The sequence below is a fragment of the Scyliorhinus torazame genome, chromosome 20 (genome assembly GCF_047496885.1).
Source record: "Scyliorhinus torazame isolate Kashiwa2021f chromosome 20, sScyTor2.1, whole genome shotgun sequence".
NCBI lineage: Eukaryota > Metazoa > Chordata > Chondrichthyes > Carcharhiniformes > Scyliorhinidae > Scyliorhinus > Scyliorhinus torazame.
Genome location: NC_092726.1, coordinates 116,002,329 through 116,026,799, shown reverse-complemented (window position 1 = coordinate 116,026,799; position 24,471 = coordinate 116,002,329). Strand labels below are relative to the sequence as shown.

The window sequence follows — 24,471 nt, the reverse complement described above, 5'->3', positions numbered from 1 at the left end:
CCCAGTAACTCTCTCTGTATCTCTCTCTGTCTCTCTGTATCTCTCTGTATCTCTCCCTGTATCTCCCTCTGTATCTCTCTCTCTGTATCTCTCTCTGTATCTCTCTTTCTGTATCTCTCTCTGTATCTCTCTCTGTAACTGTCTCTGTATCTCTCAATGTCTCCCTCTGTCTCCCTCTGTATCTCTCTCTCTGTATCTCCCTCTGTATCTCTCTCTGTATATCCCTCTGTATCTCTCTCTCTGTATCTCTCTCTGTATCTCTCTCTGTCTCTCTCTCTGTCTCTCTCCCAGTATCTCAATTTGTCTCTCTCTCTCTGTATTTCTCTCTGTATCTATCTCTGTCTCTATTTCTGTATCTCTCTCTGTATCTCTCTCTGTATCGCTCTCAGTATCTCTCGCTGTATCTGTCTCTGTATTTCTCACTGTCGCTGTGTCTCTCTGTCTCTGTATCTTACTCTGTATCGTTCTCTCTATCTCTCTGTATTCTCTTTGTATCTCTCTGTATCTGTCTCTGTATCTCTCTCTCTATCTCCCTCTGTCTCTCTCCCTGTCTCTCTCTCTCTGTATCTCTCCCTTTATCTCAATTTGTCTCTCTCTCTCTCTGTATCTCTCTCTGTCTCTATTTCTGTATCTCTCTCTGTATCTCTCTCTGTATCGCTCTCAGTATCTCCCTCTGTATCTGTCTCTCTATTTCTCACTGTCGCTGTGTCTCTATGTCTCTGTATCTGTATCTCTCTCTGTGTCCCACTCTGTATCTCTCTCTGTATCTCTCTCTCTATCTCCCTCTGTATCTCTCTCTCTGTATCTCTCTCTGTACCTCCCTCTGTATCGCTCTCTGTGTCTCTCTCTGTGTCTTTCTCTGTATCGCTCTCTCTGTATCACTCTCTGTATCTGTCTCTGTATCTCTCTTTCTCTGTATCTACCTCTGCCTCTCTCTCGGTGTCTCTCTCTGTATCTCTCTGCCTCTCTCTCTGTATCTCTCTCTCTGTATCTCTCTACCTCTGTCTCTGTATCTCTCTCTGTATCTCTATCTGTATCTCTCTATGTATCTCTCTCTGTATATCTATTTATACCTCTCTCTGTATCTCTCAGCCTCTGACTCTGTCTCTCTCTCTGTTTCTGTCTCTGTATCTCTCTCTCTATCTCCCTCTGTATCTCTCTCTGTATCTGTCTCTGTATCTCTCTCTGTCTCCATCTGTCTCCCTCTGTATCTCTCTCTGTATCTCTCTCTGTATCTCTCTGTGTATCTCTCTCTGTCTCTCTCTCTCTGTATCTCACTGACTCTGTCTCTGTATCTCTCTCTCTATCTCTCTCTCTATCTTTCACTGTATGTCTCTCCATACCTCGCCCTGTAACTCTCTCTGTCTCTCTTACTGTATCTCTCACTCTGTACTCTCTCTGTATCTCTCTCTGTTTCTCTCTGTCTGTACTATATCTGTCTCTCTCTCTGTATCTCTCTCTGTCACTCTCTCTGTATCTCTCCCTTTATCTCAATTTGTCTCTCTCTCTCTCTGTTTCTCTCTCTGTCTCTATTTCTGTATCTCTCTCTGTATCTCTCTCTGTATCGCTCTCAGCATCTCTATTTCTCACTGTCGCTGTGTCTCTATGTCTCTGTATCTGTCTCTGTATCTCTCTCTGTCCCCCCCTCTGTATCTCTCTCTGTATCTGTCTCTCTATCTCTCAATGTCTCCCTCTGTCTCCCTCCGTATCACTCTCTCTGTATCTCCCTCTGTTTCTCTCTCTGTATATCCCTCTGTATCTCTCTATCTGTATCTCTCTCTCTGTATCTCTCTCTCTGTATCTCCCTCTGTACCTCTCACTGTATCTCACTCTGTATCTCTCTCTGTATCTCCCTCAGTCTCTCTCGCTCTGTATCTCTCGCTGTATCTCTATCTGTATCTGTCTCTCTGTCTGTATCTTTCTCTGTATCCTCTCTCTCTATCTCTATCTGTATCTCTCTGTATCTCTCCCTGTATCTCTCTCTGTATTTCTCTCTCTGTATCTCTTTCTCAATATCTCTCTCTGTCTCTCTCTGTATCTCTCTCTGTATCTCCCTCTGTATCATTCTCTCTATCTCTCACTTTATCTCTCTCCACACCTCTCCCAGTAAATCTCTCTGTCTCTCTGTATCTCTCTGTATCTCTCCCTGTATCCCCCTCTGTATCTCTCTCTCTGTATCTCTCTCTGTATCTCTCTCTCTGTATCTCTCTCTGTATCTCTCTCTGTATCTGTGCCTGTATCTCTCAATGTCTCCCTCTGTCTCCCTCTGTATCTCTCTCTCTGTATCTCCCTCTGTTTCTCTCTCTGTATATCCCTCTGTACATCTCTCTCTGTATCTCTCTCTCTGTATCTCTCTCTCTGTATCTCCCTCTGTACCTCTCACTGTATCTCACTCTGTACCTCTCTCTGTATCTCCCTCTGTCTCTCTCGCTCTGTATCTCTCGCTGTATCTCTATCTGTATATGTCTCTCTGCCTGTATCTTTCTCTGTATCTCTCTCTCTCTCTATCTCTATCTGTATCTCTCTGTATCTCTCCCTGTATCTCTCTCTGTATTTCTCTCTCTGTATCTCTTTCTCAATATCTCTCTCTGTCTCTCTCTGTATCTCTCTCTGTATCTCCCTCTGTATCATTCTCTCTATCTCTCACTTTATCTCTGTCCACACCTCTCCCAGTAACTCTCTCTGTATCTCTCTCTGTCTCTCTGTATCTCTCTGTATCTCTCCCTGTATCTCCCTCTGTATCTCTCTCTCTGTATCTCTCTCTGTATCTCTCTTTCTGTATCTCTCTCTGTATCTCTCTCTGTAACTGTCTCTGTATCTCTCAATGTCTCCCTCTGTCTCCCTCTGTATCTCTCTCTCTGTATCTCCCTCTGTATCTCTCTCTGTATATCCCTCTGTATCTCTCTCTCTGTATCTCTCTCTGTATCTCTCTCTGTCTCTCTCTCTGTCTCTCTCCCAGTATCTCAATTTGTCTCTCTCTCTCTGTATTTCTCTCTGTATCTATCTCTGTCTCTATTTCTGTATCTCTCTCTGTATCTCTCTCTGTATCGCTCTCAGTATCTCTCGCTGTATCTGTCTCTGTATTTCTCACTGTCGCTGTGTCTCTCTGTCTCTGTATCTTACTCTGTATCGTTCTCTCTATCTCTCTGTATTCTCTTTGTATCTCTCTGTATCTGTCTCTGTATCTCTCTCTCTATCTCCCTCTGTCTCTCTCCCTGTCTCTCTCTCTCTGTATCTCTCCCTTTATCTCAATTTGTCTCTCTCTCTCTCTGTATCTCGCTCTGTCTCTATTTCTGTATCTCTCTCTGTATCTCTCTCTGTATCGCTCTCAGTATCTCTCTCTGTATCTGTCTCTCTATTTCTCACTGTCGCTGTGTCTCTATGTCTCTGTATCTGTATCTCTCTCTCTGTCCCACTCTGTATCTCTCTCTGTATCTGTCTCTCAATCTCTCAATGTCTCCCTCTGTCTCCCTCTGTATCTCTCTCTCTGTATCTCCCTCTGTTTCTCTCTCTGTATATCCCTCTGTATCTCTCCCTCTGTATCTCTCACTCTGTATATCCCTCTGTACCTCTCACTGTATCTCACTCTGTATCTCTCTCTGTATCTCTCTCTGTATCTCCCTCTGTCTCTCTCGCTCTGTATCTCTCGCTGTATCTCTATCTGTATCTGTCTCCCTGCCTGTATCTTTCTCCGTATCTCTCTCTCTCTATCTCTATCTGTATCTCTCTGTATCTCTCCCTGTATCTCTCTCTGTATTTCTCTCTCTGTATCTCTTTCTCAATATCTCTCTCTGTCTCTCTCTGTATCTCTCTCTGTATCTCCCTCTGTATCATTCTCTCTATCTCTCACTTTATCTCTCTCCACACCTCTCCCAGAAAAATCTCTCTGTATCTCTCTCTGTCTCTCTGTATCTCCCAGTATCTCTCCCTGTATCCCCCTCTGTATCTCTCTCTCTGTATCTCTCTCTGTATCTCTCTCTCTGTATCTCTCTCTGTATCTCTCTCTGTATCTGTCTCTGTATCTCTCAATGTCTCCCTCTGTCTCCCTCTGTATCTCTCTCTCTGTATCTCCCTCTGTTTCTCTCTCTGTATATCCCTCTGTACATCTCTCTCTGTATCTCTCTCTCTGTATCTCTCTCTCTGTATCTCCCTCTGTACCTCTCACTGTATCTCACTCTGTATCTCTCTCTGTATCTCCCTCTGTCTCTCTCGCTCTGTATCTCTCGCTGTATCTCTATCTGTATCTGTCTCTCTGCCTGTATCTTTCTCTGTATCTCTCTCTCTCTATCTCTATCTGTATCTCTCTGTATCTCTCCCTGTATCTCGCTCTGTATCTCTCTCTCTGTATCTCTCTCTCTCTGTACCTCTCTCTGTCTCTCTCTCTGTCTCTCTTCCAGTATCTCAATTTGTCTCTCTCTCTCTGTATCTCTCTCTGTATCTCTCTCTGTCTCTATTTCGGTATCTCTCTCTATATCGCTCTCAGTATCTCTCTCTGTATCTGTCTCTGTATTTCTCACTGTCGCTGTGTCTCTCTGTCTCTGTATCTTACTCTGTATCGTTCTCTCTATCTCTCTGTATTCTCTTTGTATCTCTCTGTATCTGTCTCTGTATCTGTCTCTGTATCTCTCTCTCTATCTCCCTCTGTATCTCTCTCTGTATCTGTCTCTGTATCTCTCTCTGTCTCCCTCCGTGTCTCTCTCTGTGTCGCTCTGTGTCTCTCTGTATCGCTCTGTGTATCTCTCTGTGTATCTCTCTCTGTATCTCCCTCTCTGTATCGCCCTCTGTATCTCTCTCTGTATATCCCTCTGTATCTCTCCCTCTGTATCTCCCTCTGTATCTCTCTCTCTGTATCTGCATCTATATATCTCTCTGTATATCCCTCTGTAACTCTCTCTCTGTATCTCTCACTGTATCTCTCTCTCTGTATCTCCCTCTAAACCTCTCACTGTATCTCACTCTGTATCTCTCTCTGAATCTCCCTCTCTCTCTCTCGCTCTGTATCTCTCGCTGTATCTCTATCTGTATCTGTCTCTCTGCCTGTATCTTTCTCTGTATCTCTCTCTCTCTATCTCTATCTGTATCTCTCTGTATCTCTCTCGGTATTTCTCTCACTGTATCTCTTTCTCAATATCTCTCTCTGTCTCTCTCTGTATTTCTCTCTGTATCTCCCTCTGTATCATTCTCTCTATCTCTCACTTTATCTCTCTCCATACGTCTCCCAGTACCTCTCTCTGTATCTCTCTCTGTCTCTCTGTATCTCTCTGTATCTCTCCCTGTATCTCCCTCTGTATCTCTCTCTCTGTATCTCTCTCTGTATCTCTCTCTCTGTATCTCTCTCTGTATCTCTCTCTGTATCTCTCAATGTCTCCCTCTGTCTCCCTCTGTATCTCTCTCTCTGTATCTCCCTCTGTATCTCTCTCTGTATATCCCTCTGTATCTCTCTCTCTGTATCTCTCTCTCTGTATCTCTCTCTCTGTATCAGTCTCTGTATCTCTCTCTGTATCTCTATCTGTACCTCTCTCTTTATCGCTCTATGTATCTCTCTCTACATCTCTCTGCCTCTGTCCCTGTCACCCTCTCTGTACCTCTCTCTGTATCTCTATCTATATCTCTCTCTGTATCTCTCTGCCACTGTCTCTGTCTCTCTCTCTGTATCTCTCTCTGTATCTCTCTGCCTCTGTCTCTCTATCTCGCTCTGTATCTCTCTCTGTATCTCTCTCTGGATCTCTCTCTGTCTCTGTATCTATCTCTGTATCTCTCTGCCTCTGTCTCTGTATACCTCTCGCGTTGAATCTCTCTCACTCTGGATCTCTCTCTGTATCTCTGTCTGTATCTAAGTCTGTTTTTCTCTCTGTACCTCACTCTGTATGTCTCACTGAATCTCTCTCTCTATCTCTCTTGTATCTTACTCTGTATCTCTCTCTATATCTCTCTCTCTGTCTCCCTCTGTATCTCCCTCTGTATATCCCTCTCTGTATGTCCCACTGTACCTCTCTCTGTATCTCCCTCTGTATCGCTCTCTCTCTGTATATCTCTCTGTCTCTGTCTCTGTATCTCTCTCTCTGTCCCCCTCTATATCTCTCTCTGAATCTGTCTCTGTATCTCTCTCTTTGTCCCCCTCTGTATCTGTCTCTGAATCTGTCTCTGTATCTCTCTCTGTCTCCCTCTGTCTCCCTCTGTATCTCTCTCTCTGTATCTCTCTCTGTAACTCTCTCAGTATCTCCCTCTGTATCTCTCACTGTATCTCACTCTTTACCTCTCTCTGTATCTCCCTCTGTCTCTCTCGCTCTGTACCTCTCGCTGTATCTCTCTCTGTATCTGTCTCTCTGCCTGTATCTTTCTGCTGTATCTCTCTCGCTCTATCTCTATCTGTACCTCTCTGTATCTCTCCCTGTATCTCTCTCTGTATTTCTCTCTCTGTATCTCTTTCTCAATATCTCTCTCTGTCTCTCTCTCTGTATCTCTCTCTAGAACTCTCTCTGTATCTCTCTCTGTATCGCTCTGTATCTCCCTCTGTATCTCTCTCTCTATCTCTCACTTTATCTCTCTCCACACCTCTCCCAGTGACTCTCTCTGTATCTCACTATGTCTCTCTGTATCTCACCCTGTATCTCCCTCTGTATCTCCCTCTGTATCTCCCTCTGTCTCTCTCGGTCTGTACCTCTCGCTGTATCTCTCTCTGTATCTGTCTCTCTGCCTGTATCTTTCTCTGTATCTCTCTCGCTCTATCTCTATCAGTATCTCTGTATCTCTACCTGTATCTCTCCCTGTATTTCTCTCTCTGTATCTCTTTCTCAATATCTCTCTCTGTCTCTCTCTCTGTATCTCTCTCTGTATCTCCCTCTGTATCTCCCTCTGTATCTCTCTCTCTATCTCTCACTGTATCTCTCGCCACATCTCTCCCAGTAACTCTCTCTGTATCTCTCTCTGTCTCTCTGTATCACCCTGTATCTCCCTCTGTGTCACCCTCTGTATCTCCCTCTTTATCTCTCTCTCTGTATCTCTCTCTGTATCTCTCTCTCTCTGTATCTCCCTCTATATTTCTCTCTGTATCTGTCTCTGTATCTCCCTCTTTCTTTCTCTCTCTGTATCTCTCTCTGTATCTCTCTCTCTCTGTCTCTCCCTCTGTCTCTCTCTCTGTATCTCTCTCTGTATCTCTCTCTGTATCTCTATCTGTATCTCTCTCTGTATCTCTCTCTGTGTCTCTCTGTATCTGTCAGTGTATCTCTCTTTGTATCTCACTCTGTATCTCCCTCTATATCTCTCTCTCTGTATCTCTCTCTGCATCACTCTCTCTGTGTCTCCCTCTGTATCTCCCTCTGTATCTCTCTCTCTCGGTATCTCTCTCTGTCTCTGTCTCTATATCTCTCTCTGTAGCTCTCTCTGCCTCTGTCTCTCGATACCTCTCGCGTTGAATCTCTCTCGCTCTGTATCTCTCTCTGTATCTCTCTCTGTATCTGATTCTGTATCTCTCTCTGTATCTCACTCTGTATCTCTCACTGAATCTCTTCCTCTATCTCTCTCTGTATCTCACTCTGAATCTCTCTCTCGGAAATCTCTCAGTATCTCTCTCTGTATCTCCCACTGTATCCCCCCCCCCTGTATATCTCTCTCTGTATCTCCCTCTGTATCTCTCTCTGTATCTCTCTCTGTGTCTCTCTGTATCTCTCTGTGTATCTCTCTCTGAATCTCTCTCTGTATCTCCCTCTGTATCTCTCTCTCGGTATCTCTCTGTGTATCTCCCTCTGTATATCACCCTTTATCTCTCTCTGTATATCCCTCTGTATCTCTCTCTCTGTATCTCTCTCTCTGTATCACCCTCTGTTCCTCTCTCTGTATCTCACTCTGTACCTCTCTCTGTATCATCCTCTGTCTCTCTCGCTCTGTATCTCTCGCTGTAACTCTCTCTGTATCTGTCTCTCTGCCTGTATCTTTCACTGTCTCTCTCTCTCTATCTCTATCTGTATCTCTCTGTATCTCTCCCTGTATCTCTCTCTGTATTTCTCTCTCTGTATCTCTTTCTCGATATATCTCTCTGTCTCTGTCTCTCTGTATCTCTCTATGTATCTCCCTCTGTATCTCTCTCTCTATCTCTCACTTTATCCCTCTCCAGCTACCCAGTAACTCTCTCTGTATCTCTCTCTGTCTCCCTGAATCTCTCCCTGTATCTCCCTCTGTATCTCCCTCTTTATCTCTCTCTTTATCTCCCTCTGTATCTCTCTCTCTGTATCTCTCTCTGTATCTCCCTCTGTATCTCTCTCTGTATCTCTGTATCTATCCCTGTAACTCCCTCTTTCATTCTCTCACTGTATCTCTCTCTGTATCTCTCTCTCTCTCTCCCTCCGTCTCTCTCTCTGTATCTCTCTCTGTATCTCTCTCTGTATCTCTCTCTGTATCTCTCTGTCTCTGTATCTCTCTGGAACGCTCTCTGTATCTCTCTGTATCTCTATCTGTATCTCTATCTGTATCTCTCTATGTATCTCTCTCTGTATCTCTCTCTACATCTCTCTGCCTCTGTCTCTGTATCCCTCTCTGTATCTCTCTCTGTATCTCTATCTATATCTCTCTCTGTATCTCTCTGCCTCTGTATCTGTCTCTCTCTCTGCAACTCTCTCTGTCTCTCTCTCTGTATCTCTCTCTGTATCTCTCTCTATCTCTCAGCCTCTGTCTTTGTATCTCTCTCTGTATCTCTCTCTGTCTCTCTATCTCTCTGTATCGCTCTGCCTCTGTCTCTATATACCTCTCGCGTTCAATCTCTCTCGCGCTGTATCTCACTCTGTATCTCTCTCAGTATCTCTCTCTGTATCTCCCTCTGTATCAAAACTCTGTATCTCTCTCTCTGTATCTCTCTCTGTCTCTCACTCTCCGTCACTCTCTCTCTGTCTCTCTCTGTATCTATCTGTCTCTATCTCTCTCTGTATCTCTCACTTTATCTCTCTATATACCTCTCCCAGTAACTCTCTCTGTATCTCTCTCTGTCTCTCTGTATCTCTCCCTCTATCACCCTCTGTATCTCCCTCTGTATCTCTCTCTGTATCTCCCTCTGTATCTCTCTCTCTGTAACTCTCTCTGTATCTCCCTCTGTATCGCTCTCTCTCTATCTCTCTGTGTCTCTCTCTGTATCTTTCTCTGTATCTCCCTCTGTATCGCTCTCTCAGTATCTCTCTCTGTATCTCTCTCTGAATCTCTCTTTCTCTGTATCTCCCTCTACCTCTCTCTCGGTATCTCTGTCTGTACCTCTCTCTGTATCTCTCCATGTATCTCTTTCTGTATCTCTCTCTGTATCTCTCTGCCTCTGTCTCTGTATCTCCCTCTGTATCTCTCTCTGTATCTCTCTGCCTCTGTGTCTGTATCTCTCTCTGTAACTAGCTCTGTATCTCTCTCTGTATCTCTCTGCCTCTGTTTCTGTATCTATCACTGTATCTCTCTCTGTATCTCTCTCTGTATCTCTCTATGTATCTCTCTCTGTATCTCTCTCTACATCTCTCTGCCCCTGTCTCTGCCCCTGTCTCTATATATCTATTTATATCTTTCTCTGTATCTCTCAGCCTCAGCATCTGTCTCTCTCTATGTTTCTGTCTCTGTATCTCTCTCTCTATCTCCCTCTGTATCTCACTCTGTATCTGTCTCTGTATCTCTCTCTGTCTCCATCTGTCTCCCTCTGTATATCTCTCTGTATCTCTCTCTGTATCTCTCTTTGTATCTCTCTGTGTATATCCCTCTGTATCTCCATCTTTATCTCCCTCTGTATCTCTCTCTCGGTCTCTCTCTCTGTATATCCCTCTGTATCTCTCTATCTGTATCTCTCTCTGTATCTCCCTCTGTATATCCCTCTGTATATCTATCTCTGTATCTCCCTCTGTATCTCTCTCTGTATCTCCCTCTGTCTCTCCCTCTGTATCTCTCTCTGTATCTCTCTCTGTATCGCTCTCAGTAGCTCTCTCTGTGTCTGCCTCTGTGTTTCTCACTGTTGCCGTGTCTCTCTGTCTCTGTATCTTACTCTGTATCGTTCTCTCTACCTCTCTATATTCCCTCTGTATCTCTCTGTATCTGTCTCTGTATCTCTCTCTGTCTCCCTCTGTCTCCCTCTGTATCTCTCTCTCTGTGTCTCTCTCTGTGTCTCTCTCTGTGTCTCTCTGTATCTCTCTCTCTGTATCTCTCTCTCTGTATCTCTCTCTGTATCTCCCTCTGTATCACTCTCTGTATCTCTCTCTGCATCACTCTCTGTATCTCTCTGCCTCTGTCTCCGTATCTCTCTCTGTATCTCTCTGCCTCTGTCTCTGCATCTCTCTCTGTATCTCTCTCTGTATCTCTCTTTGTATCTCTCTCTGTATCTCTCTCTACATCTCTCTGCCTCTGTCTCTGTGTCTCTCTCTGTATCTCTCTCCGTAAATCTATTCATATCTCTCTCTGTATATCTCTTAGCCTCAGCCTCTGTCTCTCTATCTGTTTCTGTCTCTGTATCTCTCTCTCTATCTCCCTCTTAATCTCTCTCTGTATCTGTCTCTGTATCTCTCTCTGTATCTCCCTCTGTATCTCGCTCTGTATCTGTCTCTGTATCTCTCTGTGTCTCCATCTGTCTCCCTCTGTATCTCTCTCGGTATTTCTCTCTGTATCTCTCTCTGTATCTCTCTGTGTATCTCTCTCTGTATCTCTCTCTGCATCTCCCTCTGTGTATCTGTCTCTGTATCTCTCTCTGCATCTCCCTCTGTATCTCTTTCTCGGTATCTCTGTCTGTACCTCTCTCTGTACCTCTCCATGTATCTCTTTCTGTATCTCTCTCTGTATCTCTCTGCCTCTGACTCTGTATCTCCCTCTGTATGTCTCTCTGTATCTCTCTGCCTCTGTGTCTGTATCTCTCTCTGTATCTAGCTGTGTATCTCTCTCTGTATCTCTCTGCCTCTGTTTCTGTATCTCTCACTGTATCTCTCTCTGTATCTCTCTCTGTATCTCTCTATGTATCTCTTTCTGTATCTCTCTCTACATCTCTCTGCCCCGTCTCTGCCCCTGTCTCTGTATATCTATTTATATCTTTCTCTGTATCTCTCAGCCTCAGCATCTGTCTCTCTCTATGTTTCTGTCTCTGTATCTCTCTCTCTATCTCCCTCTGTATCTCTCTCTGTATCTGTCTCTGTATCTCTCTCTGTCTCCATCTGTCTCCTTCTGTATCTCTCTCTGTATCTCTCTCTGTATCTCTCTCTTTGTATCTCTCTGTGTATCTCTCTCTGTATCTCTCTCTGTATCTCCCTCTGTATCTCTCTCTCGGTCTCTCTCTCTGTATCTCCCTCTGTATCTCTCTATCTGTATCTCTCTCTGTATCTCCCTCTGTATATCCCTCTGTATATCTATCTCTGTATCTCCCTCTGTATCTCTCTCTGTATCTCCCTCTGTCTCTCCCTCTGTATCTCTCTCTGTATCTCTCTCTGTGTCGCTCTCAGTAGCTCTCTCTGTGTCTGCCTCTGTGTTTCTCACTGTTGCTGTGTCTCTCTGTCTCTGTATCTTACTCTGTATCGTTCTCTCTACCTCTCTATATTCCCTCTGTGTCTCTCTGTATCTGTCTCTGTATCTCTCTCTGTCTCCCTCTGTCTCCCTCTGTATCTCTCTCTGTGTCTCTCTCTGTGTCTTTCTCTGTATCTCTCTCTCTGTATCTCTCTCTCTGTATCTCTCTCTGTATCTCCCTCTGTATCACTCTCTGTATCTCTGCTGCATCACTCTCTGTATCTCTCTGCCTCTGTCTCTGTATCTCTCTGTATCTCTCTCTGTATCTCTCTCTGTATCTCTCTGCCTCTGTCTCTGCATCTCTCTCTGTATCTCTCTCTGTATCTCTATCTGTATCTCTCTCTGTATCTCTCTATGTATCTCTCTCTGTATCTCTCTCTACATCTCTCTCTACATCTCTCTCTACATCTCTCTCTACATCTCTCTGCCTCTGTCGTTGTGTCTCTCTCTGTATCTCTCTCCGTAAATCTATTCATATCTCTCTCTGTATATCTCTTAGCCTCAGCCTCTGTCTCTCTATCTGTTTCTGTCTCTGTATCTCTCTCTCTATCTCCCTCTGAATCTCTCTCTGTATCTGTCTCTGTATCTCTCTCTGTATCTCCCTCTGTATCTCTCTCTGTATCTCTCTCTGTCTCCATCTGTCTCCCTCTGTATCTCTCTCGGTATTTCTCTCTGTATCTCTCTCTGTATCTCTCTGTGTATCTCTCTCTGCATCTCCCTCTGAATCTCTTTCTCGGTCTCACTCTCTGTATCTCCCTCTGTATCTCTCTATCTGTATCTCTCTCTGTATCTCAAAAAACATACAAAGTAGCAAAGATCAGTGGGAGACCTAGATGACTGGGAAATCTTTAGGGGGCAACAGAAAGCTACTAAAAAGCTACAAAGAAGAGGAAGATAGATTATGAGAGTAAACTTGCTCAGAATGTAAAAACAGATAGCAAATGTTTCTACAAATATATAAAACAAAAAAATTGGCTAAGGTAAATATTGGTCCTTTAGAGGATGAGAAGGGAGATTTAATAATGGGAGATGAGGAAATGGCTGAGGAACTGAACAGGTTTTTTGGGTCGGTCGTCACAGTGGAAGACACAGATAACATGCCAGTGACTAATGGAAATGAGGCTATGACAGGTGAGGACCTTGAGTGGATTGTTATCACCAAGGAGGTAGTGTTGGGCAAGCTAATGGGGCTAAAGGTAGACAAGTCTCCTGGGCCTGATGAAATGCATCCCAGAGTGCTAAAAGAGATGGCTAGGGAAATTGCAAATGCACTAGTGATAATTTACCAAAATTCACTAGACTCTGGGGTGGTCCCGGCGGACTGGAAATTAGCAAACGTAACACCACTGTGTAAAAAAGGAGGTAGGCAGAAAGTGGGTAATTATAGGCCAGTGAGCTTAACTTCGGTAGTAGGGAAGATGCTGGAATCTATCATCAAGGAAGAAATAGCCAGGCATCTGGATGGAAATTGTCCCATTGGGCAGACGCAGCATGGGTTCATAAAGGGCACGTCGTGCCTAACTAATTTAGTGGAATTTTTTGAGGACGTTAACAGTGCGGTAGATAACGGGGAGCCAATGGATGTAGTATATCTGGATTTCCAGAAATCCTTTGACAAGGTGCCACACAAAAGGCTGTTGCATAAGATAAAGATGCATGACATTAAGGGGAAAGTAGTAGCATGGATAGAGGATTGGTTAATTAATAGAAAGCAAAGAGTGGGGATTAATGGGTGTTTCTCTGGTTGGCAATCAGTAGCTAGTGTTGTCCCTCAGGGATCAGTGTTGGGCCCTCAACTGTTCACAATTTACATAGATGATTTGGAGTTGGGGACCAAGGGCAATGTGTCCAAGTTTGCAGACGACACTAAGATAAGTGGTAAAGCAAAAAGTGCAGAGGATACTTGAAGTCTGCAGAGGGATTTGGATAGGCTAAGTGAATGGGCTAGGGTATGACAGATGGAATACAATGTTGACAAATGTGAGGTTGTCCATTTTGGTAGGAATAACAGCAAAAGGGATTATTATTTAAATTATAAAATATTAAAACATGCTGCTGTGCAGAGAGACCTGGGTGTGCTAGTGCATGAGTCGCACAAAGTTGGATTACAGGTGCAACAGGTGAGTAAGAAGGCAAATTGAATTTTGTCCTTCATTGCTAGAGAGATGGAGTTTAAGACAAGGGAGGTTATGCTGCAATTGTATAAGGTGTTAGTGAGGCCACACCTGGAGTATTGTGTTCAGTTTTGGTCTCCTTACTTGAGAAAGGACGTACTGGCACTGGAGGGTGTGCAGAGAAGATTCTCGAGGTTAATCCCAGAGCTGAAGGGGTTGGATTACGAGGCGAGGTTGAGTAGACTGGGACTGTACTCGTTGGAATTTCGAAGGATGAGGGGGGATCTTATAGAAACATATAAGATTTTGAAGGGAATAGATAGGATAGATGCGGGCAGGTTGTTTCCACTGGCGGGTGAAAGCAGAACTAGGGGGCATAGCCTCAAAATAAGGGGAAGTAGATTTAGGAGTGAGTTTAGGAGGAACGTCTTCACCCAAAGGGTTGTGAATCTATGGAATTCCTTGCCCAGTGAAGCAGTAGAGGCTCCTTCATTAAATATTTTTAAGGGAAAGATAGATAGTTTTTTGAAGAATAAAGGGATTAAGGGTTATGGTGTTCAGGCCGGAAAGTGGAGCTCAGTCCACACAAGATCAGCCATGATCTTATTGAATGGTGGAGCAGGCTCGAGGGGTCAGATGGCCTACTCCTGCTCCTAGTTCTTATGTTCTTATACAGGGGGGTCCACGCACAGCATGATGCAGCTGGACACAAAGGTGGTCAAAAGGATGATGGAGGCGTTGGGTATGTTCCGCCCTCCCTTCTCCAGAGGTTTGTACATGGTGTCCCTTCGGACACGGTCCATCTTGGATCTCCAGATGAATTTGAAGATGGCCTTGGTGACTGCTGCGGTGTAGGGTCGGGTTATGGACCAGACCTGCGCCACGTACAGTAACAACGAGAGTACCTCACACCTGATGACCAGGATTTTGCCCGCAATGGAGAGGGAGCGTTGCTCCCACCAGCCCAGATTCAGTCTTGCCTTTGCGATGCGCTCCTCCCAGTTTTTGTGCACGCCCCAGCAGCTCCGAACCATATCCATATCCCCAGCACCTTCAGGTAATCTGACCTGACAGTGAAGGGGACAAAGGACCGGTCGGCCCAGTTCCCAAAGAAGATGGCCTCGCTCTTGCCCCGGTTTACCTTGGCTCCCGAGGCCCGTTCAAACTGGTCGCAGTCATTCAAGAGCCTGCGTACAGACGCAGGATGTGAGCAGAAGATGGCGACGTCGCCCATGAACAGTGAGGCCTTGACTTGCATGCCTCCAGTGCTTGGGATCGTCACTCCTCCTATAGCCGGATCTTTCCTGATGGACTCGGCAAAAGTTTCTATGCAGCACACAAAAAGGGCAGAGGAGAGAGGGCAGCCCTGCCTGACTCCAGATTTGATCTGGAACTTTTCTGATTCCCACCCATTGATTGAGACTGCGCTATAGATGTTTGTGTAGAGCAGTTTGATCCAATTGCGAATTCCCTCCCCAGCCCCATTTTGGAGAGCACATCCATCATGTAGGTGTGCGATGTTCTGTCAAAGCCTTCTCCTGGTCAAGGCTGATGAGGCACCCTCCTGTCCTACACGTAGGCGATCATATCACTGAGTAGCGCGAGGCTATCATAGATCTTCCTGCCTGGAATTTATGGTCCCCACAAGAGAGACATACCAGAGCTGAACACAAAGGCTCAATGTACAGACACTTGATCTGAGCCAAAAGGCCGAGAAGCGATAGCCCATATTTTCCGGCTATGACTCTTGTCCTCCTCGTCCACCGACATTCAGGTGCACCTTGCTGCGCTCGACTGTGCTTTGGAACTTTTAGTCTACGGTCACTGTTGGTCAAGAGACCTCCAGCTTGGCCGAGCACGGTGGAGTCTGTGCATGCAGAACCAGTAAAACAGGGTGACATTGTCTGGCACGCCTTCCACTGTCATCACCAGAAGAAATGGAGACGCTGTGAAGGCCCAGTGACACCCAACGCAGGGAGTCGAAGAAACCTCCAGCTTTGCCGAACAAAGGGCAATCCGTGCAAGCAGCAAGTACTGGCGGAATCCAACAGGGGGCAATGTCTAGTCTCACTGAGCTCCACCCTGGCGTGTTGGTCGTGGAGTCAGGAGAGCGAAAAGAGACGCCGTGAAGGTATACCTACATCCAAATCAGGATGCCGTTCCGTCTGTCACCACACTTCCCTGTTGTGCAGGATGAAGGGCTGTGGTAACTGAAGTGAGGAGAAGGCAAGTCGGCATCCTGGGGTGAGAGGGAGTGGCCTGTAAGAAGCAGCAGGAAATCTGTGCGCATATCAGCTAAAAACGGAGCCTGGCTGCCGCAAGTCCGCGAGTCCATCGGCACACAACATAAGTGCACAAAGCTCCCGCCAGCAGAAAAGCTAGCAATGCTTTGGAGCCTGAAAGGCCTTAATTTGGTCAGGATGAGACAACCGGACAAGAGAGAAAAGGAGAAGCCAGGTTTTGCGCCATTTTCTGCTTTTGCACTATTTGTCCCCAAAGCGGGGTGAAGGCACCATTCCTGGAAGCATTGCAAGACCAGGTTGATGCGTGGAGCGGAAGGAGCAAGCCCCTGAACCATCTCCGAGTCCCAAAAATCAATTTAATATTGGTCCCCAGATAGAGGACATATCAGATATTAAACTGATAAGAACAGATTCTTTTTTTTTCAAAAAATATACTTTGTTCATAAAGTTTATCATAAACATTACAGAAAAATTTCAAATTGTCTTGACTGTATATTTCCGGCAGAGTTACACATTGCCTTGACTTTCTTCCATTCAATTTTGATATTGTTATTCACATATCACTCTTTACATTACAATTCCTTCTTAAATATTTACATTGTCATGATTGTTTTATACATTTAGAGTGTTGGTTGCCCAGACCGAGCCGGAGGGGGGGGGGGGGGGGAGGTTTACACTGTTACCCGCCCCTCGGTGTACCTTTGCTGGAAAGACCTTACACAGTGGTCTTTCCCCATTGCGCCTTGGCAGCAGCTGCCCCAAGCTTGAGTGCGTCCCTCAGCACGTAGTCCTGGGCCTTGGAATGTGACAGTCTGCAACACTCGGTCGAGGACTATTCTTTGCACTGGAAGATCAGCAAGTTTCGGGCAGACCAAGGAGCGTCTTTCACCGAGTTGATGACCTTCCAGCAGCAGTTGATATTTGTCTCGGTGTGTGTCCCTGGAAACAGTCCGTAGAGCACAGAGTCCTGTGTCACAGATCTGTTCGGGATAAACCTTGACATATACCACTGCATCTCTCTCCAGACCATCTTTGCAAAGGCACATTCCACAAGGAGGTGTGTGACCGTCTCATTTCCCCCACAGCCACTCCGAGGGCAGCGTGCATTGGCGCAGAGCCTTCGGGTGTGCGTGAAGAATCTGACAGGGAGGGCCCTTCTCACCACCAGCCAAGCTAGGTCTTGGTGCTTGTTTGAAAGTTCTGGTGATGAGGCGTTCTGCCAGATGACTCTAGCAGTCTGCACAGCGAACCATCCCACGTCCTCGACCATCTCCTTTTCCCTGAGGGCCTCGAGGACATTACGTGCTGACCACTGCTTCATTGCCTTGTGGTCAAAGGTGTTTTTCTTCAAAAACGTTTCCACGAAGGACAGGTGGTACGGTACGGTCCAACTACTTGGAGCGTTCCGCGGCAATGAGGCCAGGCCCATCCTTCATAACACTGTGTACAGGTAGAACCTCAGTATGTAGTGACACTTGGTGTTTGCATACTGGGGGTCCACGCACAGCATGATGCAGCTGGACACAAATGTGGCCAACAGGATGAGGGAGGCGTTGGGTACGTTCCGCCCTCCCTTCTCCAGAGGTTTGTACATGGTGTCCCTTCGGACACGGTCCATCTTGGATCTCCAGATGAATTTGAAGATGGCCCGGGTGACTGCTGCGGCGTAGGGTCGGGTTATGGGCCAGACATTCGCCACGTGGAGTAGCACCGAGAGTACCTCACACCTGATGACCAGGGTTTTGCCCGCAATGGAGAGGGAGCGTTGCTCCCACCAGCCCAGTTTCTGTCTTACCTTTGCTATGCGCTCCTCCCAGTTTTTGGTGCACGCCCCAGCAGCTCCGAACCATATCCCCAGCACCTTCAGGTAATCTGACCTGACAGTGAAGGGGACAAAGGACCGGTCGGCCCAGTTCCCAAAGAACATGGCCTCGCTCTTGCCATGGTTTACCTTGGCTCCCGAGGCCAGTTCAAACTGGTCGCAGGTGGTCAAGAGCCTGCGTACAGACGCAGGATCCGAGCAGAAGACGGCAACGTCGTCCATGTACAGGGAGGCCTTGACTTGCATGCCTCCACTGCCTGGGATCGTCACTCCTCTTATGCCCGGATCCCTCCTGATGGACTCGGCAAAAGGTTCTATGCAGCACACAAAAAGGGCAGAGGAGAGAGGGCAGCCCTGCCTGGCTCCGGATTTGATCTGGAACTTTTCTGATTCCCACCCATTGATTGAGTGCGCTATAGATGTTTGTGTAGAGCAGTTTGATGCAATTGCGAATTCCCTCCCCAAACCCCATTTTGGAGAGCACACCCATCATGTAGGTGTGCGATATTCTGTCAAAAGCCTTCTCCTGGTCAAGGCTGATGAGGCAAGTGTCCACCCTCCTGTACTGCACGTAGGTGATCGTATCCCCGAGTAGCGCGATGCTATCAGAGATCTTCCTGCCGTGTACAGCACAGGTTTGGTCAGGGTGGATCACCGACTCCAGAGCAGACCTGACCCGATTGGCGATGACCTTGGCTAGAATTTTGTAATCCACATTCAACAGTGAAATGGGTCGCCAATTCTGAATTTCTTCCCTTTCCCCCTTCTGCTTGTAGATGAGGGTGATGATGCCTTTCCTCATGGACTCTGACATGCTGCCTTCCAGAATCATACTCTCGTACACTTCCATCAGGTCTGGGCCCATCCAGTCCCACAGTGCTGAATACAACTCAACCGGTAAGCCGTCGCTTCCGGGAGTTTTACTCGTCTCGAAGGACTTGGCGGTCTTTGTCAACTCGTCCAGAGTTAGTGGTTTGTCCAGGTTTTCCAGCTCGCTGTCGCCTATGACCTCCGTGATAGTCAACAGGATGGTCTGGGAAACAGTGCTATCTGTTAGCTTCAGGTCATACAGTCCGGCATAAAAGGATTGGCTGATCCTCAGGATGTCAGACTGCGATGACTTTACAGAGCCATCTTCTTCCTTCAGGCTGCTGATCACAGAGGACTCTCTGTGCACCTTTTGGAAGAAGAAGCGTGATCACTTTTCATCCTGCTCCACGGAGCGGACTCTGGAACGGAAGATAACCTTGGAGGCCTCCGAGGTGTAGAGCGAGGCTTGCTGGCTCTTCACCTCTTGGAGATCCTCCTTGACATCCACCCCCATCGACTGCAGCTGGAGCAAATTCTGCATACTTTTCTGGAGCCTGGACATGACCCCTCGTCTCTCTCTCACCTTTTGAACGCCCTTGAGGATGAAAAACCTCTTGATATTCCCCTTGGTTGCTTCCCACCAGAGATGTGGGGCCTCAAAGAGGGGTTTCACGGTTCTCCAACCTTTGTAATCCCTCCTGAGTTCCTCGAGGTTCTCAGGGGTCAGCAGTTTTAAATTCAGCTTCCATGTCCCCCTGCCTACCCCCTGGTCTTCCTGCAGGTGGCAGTCGGCCAGTAGGAGCAAGTGGTCAGAGAAGAACACCGGCGTTACGTCGGTGGACCTGACTGTGAAAGCTCGGGACACAAAGAAGAAGTCTATCCTGGAGCGGACGGACCCGTCTGGCCGTGACCATGTGTATCTACGCTGCGCTCCGTCTGCAGGGTTGCTGCAGACGTTGAGCAGCTTGGCGTCTTTTACCGTTTCCATCAGGAGTCTGGACGTAGCGTCTAGTTTGCTGTCGGCTTTGCTGGATCGTCCAGCCGCATCGATGATGCAGTTGAAGTCACCACCCAGGATGACCGGCTTGGAGGTGGCCACAGGACTGGGAGTTGCTGAAGAACTGCCAGCCGCTCACTCTTTACGGCCGGGGCGTACACATTAATAAGTCTGAGAGGGGTGTTTTTGTATTTCACGTCTGCTCGAGGAGGCGCCCGCCCACCACCTCCTTAACGTCGGAGATGGTGAAGTTGCCTCCCCGAAGCAGAATACCCAGGCCGGAGGAGCGGCAGTCGTTTCCTCCTGACCAGATGGATGGCCCGTGGGACCACCAGCTCGACCAGCGCCTGTAGTTGCTGAGGTGCGGAATTCCGCACTCCTGCAGGAACAGTAGGTCAGCTTTTACATTTGCCAAATAGTTGAGTGTGGCTACACACCGCGAAGTATCTTTGATGCTTCGCACATTTATGGATGCAATTTTTAAACCCATTATAAAATGGTAGATTTACCAGTCTAAAGAGTCCAGAGTCTATACAGTTGGCTGTTCCAGCTGTTGAATATTCCCCAGCATGCCGGTGGTGCTCGCAAACTTTAGCACAGTTGCAGGGCTGAGAAAAATGTTCTGGTCCGTACTGGCCCCGTGATTTTGATGCAGATGCATTGGTGGGTGGGGTGGTGTAGCCCTGGGGTTCGTCATGGCAGTCAGTAGGTGTTGGGGTTGCAGGCCGGTCTTCACCTGGGTTGTTGCTGCTCGTTACTATCGGGGTTGGTCTGTGACCTTGTTTTCTTCCCGGTCGGTGGTCTGGGGGGTCTGTGCCTCCCGTTCCACGTTGGTGCTTTGCCTCTTTATTTGAGGCCGATTCTTGTCCTGTTTTCCCTCATCGGATGAGGTGTCGGCGCTAAGTGCGCCGGCTGAGAGGTGTCGCTTTTTGCCACTACCCCTCGGGGGGTTCTTCAGTTTGTTTTTTTGTTTCCTCTTTCGTTTGTCCCTGTTCACTGTTTCCCAGGGCTCTTTATTCTTTGCCCCATCCTCTTCCTCTTCCATTGAGTGTTCCTCATCAGATGGGGCTGGGGCTGGGTTGTTAGAGCGTGCTGGGGCCTCCTCTTTTTGTTGGGTGCCCTTCTGTTGCTTTTCCGCATTCTGAACCGTGGTGTCTTTTTCGGTGGAGGGTGTATGAACCTCCTCTCTGGTCGCCTTTTTAACTCCGCTGCTGCAATTTGAGCATATGTCGCCCCGCGTTTCGGGCAGGCCCTGTAAAGATCGCCGGCCTCCCCACACAGGTTGCAGCACTTGTCTTCCTTGCAGTCCTTAGTCATGTGTCCCTCCTGCCTGCAGTTTTTACAGAAGGTCACACTGCAGTTTGCGGCAACATGCCCCGTTTTGCCACAGGTGTGGCATACTCGTGGCTGTCCCACGTAGTAGAGGTAGCCACGATTTACTCCAATAGCGAAACTGGAGGGGGGGTGCAGGATGGTTCCGTTGCTGTCCGTTCTTAGGGTCACCTTGACCTGGTACTCACTTGTCCAGATGCCGAAGGTGTCTTTCACTTGCACGCTGTCACTTTTCAGCTCAGCGTACCTGGCGAGGAACGTGAGCACATCAGACACAGGGACGTGGGGGTTGTACGTGTGCAGTGTAACAACCCGATTTCGCTGCGCCGGTAGCGTAAACAGAGGCTACGCAGTCAGGATCGACAGGAGACTCTGGTTACCTTTTTCCTTGAAGACGTTCAGGAATTTGATGCACGCTGCGACACTCTTGAAGGTGACATCAAAGAAACCATTCTTGGGGAAGTTTTGCAAGCAGATCTCTGTTGCTTTAAACCCACAACATTCGAGCAGCTCCCGCTTCACTAAGTGTTTCCGGTCCACAGGTGACTCTCCTTCCGCTTTCTTCACTGTGACTCGGACAGTGTTTCGCACTCCCCAGCCTGGTGGTCGGGATGCAGCTGCATCCATAGCTCGTACGTTGGGTGTGAAACTGTATCGGCATTAGGCCTAAACCAGAGGTTTAGGCCAGCATGTAGATCCACCAATAGCAGCCAAGCTCCAAACGTTTCATCTTTGAAGACTTCAATCACTCCGAGTTCTCTCGCAGAAGATCTCTGTTGCTTTAAACCCACAACACTCGAGCAACTCCCGCTTCACGAAGTGTTTCCGGTCCACAGGTGACTCTCCTTCCGCTTTCTTCACTGTGACTCGGACAGTGTTTCGCACTCCCCAGCCTGGTGGTCGGGATGCAGCTGCATCCATAGCTCGTACGTTGGGTGTGAAACTGTATCGGCGTTAGGCATGTAGATCCACCAATAGCAGGCACGCTCCAAACGTTTCTTCTTTGACGACTTCAATCCCTCCGAGTTCTCCAGTCCACGATCGTCATCGAAATCCTCAGCTTCCCTCGATCAAATAAGACTGCACTTGATCTTAGCCAAAAGGTCGAGAAGCGATAGCCTATATTTTCCGGCTATGGCCCTTGTCCTCCTCGTCCACCGACATTCAGGTGCACCTTGCTGCGCTCGACTGTGTTTTGGAACTTTTAGTCTACGGTCACTGTTTGTCAAGAGACCTCCAGCTTGGCCGAGCACGGTGGAGTCTGTGCGTGCAGAACCAGTAAAACAAAACAGGGAGACATCGTCTGGCACGCCTTCCACTGTCGTCACAGGAATAAATGGAGACGCTGTGAAGGCCCAGTGACACCCAACGCAGGGAGTCGAAGGAACCTCCAGCTTTGCCGAACAAAGGGCAAGTAGCAAGCAGCAAGTACTGGCGAAATCCAACAGGCGGCAATGTCTAGTCCCACTTAGCTCGAACCTGGCGTGTTGGTTGTTGAGTCAGGAGAACGAAAAGAGACGCCGTGAAGGTACACCTACATCCAAATCAGGATGCCGTTCAGTCTGTCGCCACACTTCAAAGTTGTGCAGGATGAAGGGCTGTGGTAACTGACGTGAGGAGACGGCAAGCCGGCATCCTGGGGTGAGGGGGAGTGGACTGTAAAAAGCAGCAGGAAATCTGTGCGCATACCAGCTGAAAACGGAGCCTGGCTGCCGCAAGTCCGCGAGTCCATCGGCTCACAACATAAGTGCACGAAGTGCCCGCCAGCAGAAAAGGTAGCATTGCTTTGGAGCCTGAAATGCCTTCAATTGGTCAGGATGAGACAACTGGACAAGAGAGAAAAGGGGAAGCCAGTTTTTGGCTCCAATTTCTGCTTTTGTACTTCTTGCTCCCCAAAGCGGGGTGAAGGCACCATTCCTGGAAACATTGCAAGACCAGGTTGATGCGTGAAGCGGAAGGAGCAAGCCCCTGAACCATCTCCGCGTCCCAAAAATCAATTTAACATTCAGTCCTCAACTAGAAGACATACCAGATATTAAACTGATAAGAACAGATTTTTTTTTTTTCAAAAAAAAATATACTTTATTCATAAAAATTTATCATGAGCATTACAGAAACATTTCAAATTGTCTTGACTGTACATTTCCGGCAGGGTTACATGTTGTCTTGACTTTCTTTCATTCAATTTTGATATTGTCGTACACATATCACTCTTTACATTACAATTCCTTCTTAAATATTTACAGTGCCATGTTTGTTTTTGTACATTGGAGTGTTGGTTGCCCAGACCGAGGGGCTTTACACTGTTACGCGCCCCTCGGTGTACATTTGCTGGAAAGACTTTACACAGTGGTGTTTCCCCATTGCGCCTTGGCGGCAGCTGCCCCAAGCTTGAGTGCGTCCCTCAGCACGTAGTCCTGGACCTTGGAATGTGCCAGTCTGCAACACTCGGTCGAGGACAATTCTTTGCACTGGAAGATCAGCAAGTTTCGGGCAGACCAAGGAGCGTCTTTCACCGAGTTGATGACCTTCCAGCAGCAGTTGATATTTGTCTCGGTGTGTGTCCCTGGAAACAGTCCGTAGAGCACAGAGTCGTGTGTCACAGATCTGTTTGGGATAAACCTTGACAAATACCACTGCATCTCTCTCCAGACCTTCTTTGCAAAGGCACATTCCACAAGGAGGTGTGTGACCGTCTCATTTCCCCCACAGCCACTCCGAGGGCAGCGTGCATTGGTGCAGAGCCTTCGGGTGTGCATGAAGAATCTGACAGGGTGGGCCCTTCTCACCACCAGCCAAGCTCGGTCTTGGTGCTTGTTTGAAAGTTCTGGTGATGAGTCGTTCTGCCAGATGACTCTGGCAGTCTGCTCAGGGAACCATCCAACGTCCTCCACGGTCTCCTTTTCCCTGAGGGACTCGAGGACATTACGTGCTGACCACTGCTTCATTGCCTTGTGGTCAAAGGTGTTTTTCTTCAAAAACTTTTCCACAAAGGACAGGTGGTACGGTACGGTCCAACTACTTGGAGCGTTCCGCGGCAATGAGGCCAGGCCCATCCTTCGTAACACCGGGGACAGGTAGAACCTCAGTATGTAGTGACACTTGGTGTTTGCATACTGGGGGTCCACGCACAGCTTGATGCAGCTGGTCACAAAGGTGGCCAACAGGATGAGGGAGGCGTTGGGTACGTTCCGCCCTCCCTTCTCCAGAGGTTTGTACATGGTGTCCCTTCGGACACGGTCCATCTTGGATCGCCAGATAAATTTGAAGATGGCCCGGGTGACTGCTGTGGCGTAGGGTCGGGTTATGGGCCAGACCTGCGCCACATACAGTAGCACCGAGAGTACCTCACACCTGATGACCAGGGTTTTGCCCGCAATGGAGAGGGAGCGTTGCTCCCACCAGCCCAGTTTCTGTCTTACCTTTACTATGCGCTCCTCGCAGGTTTTGGTGCACGCCCCAGCAGCTCCGAACCATATCCCCAGCATCTTCAGGTAATCTGACCTGACAGTGAAGGGGACAAAGGACCGGTCGGCCCAGTTCCCAAAGAACATGGCCTCGCTCTTGCCCCGGTTTACCTTGGCTCCCGAGGCCAGTTCAAACTGGTCGCAGGTGGTCAAGAGCCTGCGCAGAGGCGCACGATCCGAGCAGAAG

General features: G+C 47.6%; 2 pseudogenes; both read right to left on the bottom strand.

Annotated features, from left to right (window-relative positions):
- Nucleotides 1–16,115: 16,115 nt before the first annotated feature.
- On the bottom strand, nucleotides 16,116–16,289 carry LOC140397189 (U2 spliceosomal RNA; annotated as a pseudogene).
- Nucleotides 16,290–22,718: 6,429 nt separating this feature from the next.
- On the bottom strand, nucleotides 22,719–22,896 carry LOC140397265 (U2 spliceosomal RNA; annotated as a pseudogene).
- Nucleotides 22,897–24,471: the final 1,575 nt, after the last annotated feature.